Source organism: Diabrotica undecimpunctata, chromosome 9 (assembly GCF_040954645.1).
Source record: "Diabrotica undecimpunctata isolate CICGRU chromosome 9, icDiaUnde3, whole genome shotgun sequence".
NCBI classification, from domain to species: Eukaryota; Metazoa; Arthropoda; class Insecta; order Coleoptera; family Chrysomelidae; genus Diabrotica; species Diabrotica undecimpunctata.
The window spans coordinates 25,633,796-25,640,289 of record NC_092811.1 but is presented as its reverse complement, the minus strand read 5'-3'; positions in this window follow the sequence as shown (position 1 = coordinate 25,640,289).

The following is a 6,494-nucleotide window of genomic DNA, read 5'->3' as shown; positions in this document are numbered from 1 at the left end:
CAAAGGTATTTCAGAACTCACAAAGAACCCTGAGATTAAATTTGAACATTTGTCAGTCGCATATACAGTGCCAGTACGGCACTGTATATGTGACGTTTGCGGTGGAGCTACTTGAGGTGTAAGCATTAATAATTTTCTGTGCGAAATCGTGGAATTCGGTAGTATCGTCTTCTTGTTGTAGGATACTTACCTCCCTCGTATAAGCTTCTTTATTGAAGGTTACTTCTTTCCGATCGATACCAGTTTCAAAGACTATGTATCTGTGAAAAGTGTAGAGGTTATCCTCCAACACATCCCAACCCACAATCTTCCTGGCTTAACTTTTATTCACAAGGGTAATATCTATGTGACTACTTCGACCCTCACTTTTCACAAATGTCATTCTTATTCATTATGTATATAGCAACATCTGCGTTTATATCGGCTGTTCTTCCTTTATTTTTAATAATGTTTTTGTTTGGCTGGGGAACAATAAATGGGTCTACTCCAGTCTCAAGGGCTTTTGCATAATATATCACTTGGTATACCATTTTGACCCTCTCGATGTTAACTTGGAGTCTTTAATCTTTTTGTCCCTTGGGCAGTCATTGCGAAGTCTTACCCTTGTCTTAGATTTTTTTTAGGTCTTCAGAATTTCAGGTGAAGCTAACTTAGACGATGGGATAATAAAGCGGGCGGTAGCGAAGGAGTTTCGTCGGACTCATGAAAGGAGACACGAGGCATATTTATATTCGCCCCCTCCATAACAGGGCCCGGCGAGTTCTCCACCGATCGTGGTGCTTGGACTTGATTTTCATCGGATTTCCGAACTGTTTGAAGTGTAGTCCTGAACTTGGGGCAGTTCGTGGTGGCGCATCACAAAGGACGCACCTAGCCGTCGACTTGCACGATTTAGATTCGTGTCCCATTTCACCGCAGTTAAAACAGGACCCACTCCTGTCTGGCCCCTTACAGTTATCTTGGGTCCAACACCTGGGACATCTAGGCACCCTCAAACGTTTTTCTAATATGCAGCGTACCATGCCTGCGCGTAGGTACTCCCTCTGGAGTAGAATCTCCGCGGTCGTCTTAGACAAAATCGATGAAGACGCCTGCGTATCGCCTCTGAAAGGTCTCATTTCTGAAACCTTCCAGGATTCATCCCATGAACTAGACTGCGCCGTAATAGCTTCTCTTAACTGGTCTTCTGTGGTGTCTAGCTCCATTCCTTTGACGTGGATAGTATCCCAATCTATTTAAGTTATTGAACCTGTTTTAGGTATAGATCATAGAATTAAATTTTATAATAAACCAAAAAGTAAATTAAATTGTGTTTTTATTAATATTTTTGACACATTCGTCTAATCTAAAAACTTAGAGGAGCCATTCCCTTAAATTATTTTCTTATCCTCAAGTCATATCTCCATGACTGGTATTTTCTAGTGAGACATTACGATCACTAGAGTCTAAAGTTCTACAGGGTAGTATTCTGGAACCTGTTCTCTACCTGATAGTTACAGCTGATCTACCTACGAGCAACGATATCATCAGCAATATAAGCAGACGACAAAGCAATTTTAGCTTCACACCCAAACCCCAAAGTTGCTTCTCAGCTACTACAGGCCAATCTTATGAGACAGTGGAGAATAAAAATAATCGAGAGCAAGTAAATCCATACAACATTCACTAAGAGAAAAAACACATGCCCACCAGTGTCTTTAAATAACCAAGAGTTACAACAAAAAGATCATGCCAAATACCTGGGTATGCACCTCGACAGGCGGTTAACATGAAAGAGGCATATATTCATGAAAAGAAAACAACTGGACCTTAAGTTTAGCAGACTTTACTGGTTACTAGGTAAAAGATCACATATATCTCTACATAACAAGGTACTAGTGTTTATAGTAATGTACGCGTCATTACAAATGCACCATGGTATGTACCTAATCACTTCATTACGCATGACCTTTAAGTGTCAAGACTTGTAGAAAAGATCACAAATTGCTCCCAAAAATATGCTCTTGATAGAATAGTCTTGAAATCCTAACAATCTTGCAACGAATCTTGGCGCCACTACTAAATCGAAGACTAAAGCGATACACTCCCAGTGATCTTTCAACAAGATTTTTAAACTTCTTCTTCTTGATGTGCCTATCCGTTACGAATGTTGGCGATCATCATGGCAATCTTTATCTTATCTGCAGCAGCGCGGAAAAGCTGCACAGATGTAGTTGTATTGAACCAGATGCTGAGGTTCTTTAACCAAGATGTTCTTCTTCTTCCTGGACCTCGTTTTCCAAATATTTTTAAACTGAGTTAAGTATTTTTTATATTTTTTGCGTAGATCCCAAATTTACAACTAATTTTTGTTAAAATTAAAATATAAATAGGAAGTTGTCATTGGACAACTTTGAGACGTAGCTCTTTCGAGGTGACAGACTCGGTAAAACAGGTTGAAATAAAAATTAATCTATTAATTTTAACGTATGTACAAAAATAAAAATAAAATATATTCTATATCCCCGCCTGGATCCCGCGAGAGTGAATTCCCCGGCGGACGTCTGTAACAGAAAACTTACTCGCTTCCACCTCAGTCCAGCGGAAGCGCCAAACTCTCCCGCAATCAAAATATTCGATTGTGCAGATCCACGTTATACTCTGAGTCAGAGTTGACGGTAACGTTCAATCCACTATACCCACGAGTTCTGCTTGATTAAGGACAGAGCATAATCCTCACTGCGAAAGTCTTTCTGTCCGGGTTGGCTCGCAGATTCAATGCACTAGCGAGCCAGGGAGCCTAGAGCGTTAGCCACAAGACTCATTTAACTTCGCCAGCCGCTCGCTTTAAATAGCCGCTCCGGACCCCACCTCGTCGTCTTGTCGTGGAAATGGATGCGTGATTATCGACAATCCCACGGTTCGAACTGTTGAACGCTGTTGCTGTAGGACGTTCAGCACATCGTTACAATTTCTTGCATGTTACTTATAAAATAATTACACAATTTACTTATTGTATTATTACAGATTGTAAATAAATGGGAAGTTAAAATAATAAAATGCATCATCTCTTTGCCTTGTTTTATAGAATTTTCCAGCTTAATATAATAAGTCTCCCTTTATAACGCCAGTGCGGCTTTGGAACAGGGCCAGTGCTACGCTTCAACCGACTATTTTTACTCAAGATACTCACTCATTTTATTTAGGCCGAGTCGACCTGGGACCTCTAGATATTTAAAAATATCTAGATATTCTCGCCGGCGCTGATATTCGATCCCGGCCTTCTGCGTGGAAGTCTGATACTCTCGAAAATGTCATTATTATAGTTCATCGATCAGTTCGGAAGTATTTTAACAGATTCATAGAACTTTTATATCTCTGTCAGAAACCTATATATATAACGAGTTTATTACAGCTGCCGCCGTTTCTCGCAACCTAGCTTCCAACGCTTGCGATCGTTCCAGTCATCTACTTGTAGACCCCTATCTTCCATTGCATTCTCTTTGGCCATCGTTGATCATTCATCCTTTCTACATGGCCATACCATTTCAGCCTTTTGCATTCTATAGTTTCCAGGACGTCAATGTCTATGCCCATACGCTCTCTGATTTCAGTATTCCTTACTCTATCTCTTCTAGTGAGTTGGCAACATCTTCTCCAATAATTCATTTCCATTGCTTTTATTTTGGATGCGTCATTTTTATTTATTACCCAAAGCTCTGAACCATATGCAGTAGCAATGCTTTCTATGATACTTTTGTATATCCTAATTTTTGTGTTTCGAGTTTAATGTTTACACCGAGATATTTATAGCTATCAGTATTTTGAATTTGTTTGCTTCCTAGTTCTAAGTGCTTTCCTTCGCCTCCCACTACTACGTACTCTGTTTTTGATGGATTAATTGATAAGGCCCACTTAGTATATTCTTCATCTATTTTTCGTAGTGGATATCATCTTGATCTTCTGCAAGTATTACTTGGTCATCAGCAAAATGCAAGCTGTACAGTGTATGGTCTCCAATTTTAACACCCATAGGTTCACATTTTCTTTTCCAAATATCCAAAACCCCCTCCAAATAAATCTTAAAGAGTGTAGGGGCAATGCAGCAGCCTTGGCAAAGTCCTTTGGTCACTTTTATCTTTCTTGTCACTTTTTGTCCAATCTTTATTACTGTCAGAAACCTACATCACAAAAATTATTACCTCACACTATTAGGTAACATTGCAGATTTCTTTAATTTGCTTTTTTCTGTCCCAAAAGAGCACGCTGGCAGACAGAATCAAACAGCTAAGAGGAGTTGGGGACGTGGATATGAGGCCACTTATGGGTTATTTTAATAAGACATTTTCTCGAAGAGCTAGAAACCAAATGATTTGAGCATTTAATAGATTTAGACAAGATGATGCTTATGAATAAAAAAAGTTTTTAAGTTTTGTTTTTAAATTAGTTGAGCACTTAAAACTTCCGCACCAATTTAATAAAGTAAACAAAATTGCAAGAAAAAAGTTTTATTATGAATTCTTGAGCCGCCATCCCCAACTTTTGTTGCAAAAACAACAGTCAACAAGTCTTCAAAAAGCTGTCGATTTCAACAAACCAGAAGTGGACCTCTTCTTTAACAAATATGAAGCACTGCTATTAAAATTTAACTTTACTACCTCAAAGGTGTTTAACTGCTATGAGACGGGAGTTTCAGTGGTCCATGATAATGTGACAATGGTTCTGTCACAGAAAGGAAAAAAATAGGTTAGTAAAATCACGTCGGGAGAGAGAGGCAGAAATGTAATGGTGCTACTATCTGCCAACGCGACTGGTGATGTATTTTTACCTCTATTATTTGTATTTGGTAGGGTTAAAATGACAAAAGAGTTGAAGAAGGATGCTCCGGAGGGGAATAATTTTGTTGTGAACAAAGTGGGTGGATCACTGCCAATTTATTTTTGCTTTGGCTAAAAATGTTGCTCGAGTGATTCCCACTAAGGAAAGTCTGGCTCGTTTGATATTTTATGGCCACAGTTTTCACAAGGAACTAGAAGTAATTATATATTTAAAGAAAACCTATTATTTATGTCTTTTATGTAGTTTGGGTTTATTTTTGTATGTCTTTTTGGTTGGAAGTTCCCCTACCCCCAAAGCAAAAATGTCTAGATCCGCTACTGCTCACACCACCCACAAACTTCAGCCTCTTGAGCGAGTAATAATGAGACCCTTCAAGGCTGCCTCCAATGAGGCTTATGCAAAGTGGATGGACAAATATCGCCCGTTTAAAATAATCCAAACACAGACATTGCTGGATTGGTTAATACACCTTTCCAAGCAATTTGTAGGATGGAACTTGCAAAGTCTGGGTTTGACTGTACTGGTTTTTACACATTGTACAAGACCATTTTTATAGATATAGACTATCTTGCTGCAGTTCAACTTTTCTGAAGACAATAAAGCTCATAGTGACACAGTTCTCTGCACAACAACGCCTTCATTTCTGAAAAAACACTAAAATCGTGTTCCACAGATCCAGTTTTCCCGCCCCGTACAACTTTGGTATCAATTAGCTCTACTGTGACAGCTCTACCTTTAGTTACTGCCAGCACTTCTAAATCCTACGATGGACTTAAGAGCCTCAAGCCTTAATTATTTCAAATTGTGACGGACAAAGTTTCACATGTAACAAACGAGGATAGGAAGAAAATTATTCAACGAAAGAGACGAAGTGAAAAGAATGAGAATGAACAACGAAAGAATTTTGACTGGATCTCCTTATAAAAACTATGTCGAAGAAATGGTTTAAGGAATCACAAGAGAAGATCAAAAAGGCAGCAAAGAAAAAAGAAAAGAAAATGCAACCAGCCAGAAAAAACCAATCCAAACAGCTTGAACAAAGAAAAAAACAAAAGAATAGTCTTGATGTGAATAGACACACGTCAAAGATACCAAGTAGTCTAAGTTTAGAAATGAACACTAAAGAAGAAGAAACTACCGAGTACAAATAAAGATTGCATACTGTGCACTACATGCAAGGGATAGGCGCACACGGATCAAGATGTGTTTCCAAAAAAATATTTTCAAAAAGCTTTAGCTGGCCGCTATTGGGCAAATCTCCTCTATACACAACAGTAAAAAGTTATAGGCCTTTCTTCCGCAGAAGACGTTTTAATCTGCCAGTTCTTCAGATGAAGAGCTTATGTAAACTTGATTTAATACTCTTCATTTGAAAAGTAAAAAAGAGCATATTTGTGAAAGGTATTCTCTATTATTTTATCAAGGGATCCAAATTCTTGAAACTATAACACTTAAACAAGGCAAGTGATTGTTCGCTTAAGGCATATAGGTATGTTAAATTTTGAATGCTTGGATCTCAAAATATACTTTTAGCAGATATGCCCTTTTAGCTACCGCCTCAATTAATATTGACTTTGGGTACGTGTGATTGGTTTTGTAGTATCTACCAGTCGATGTCAAAGTCACAATTTAATATCTTAAATTCCTAACCTAACACGCTAACACATAGACTTGTT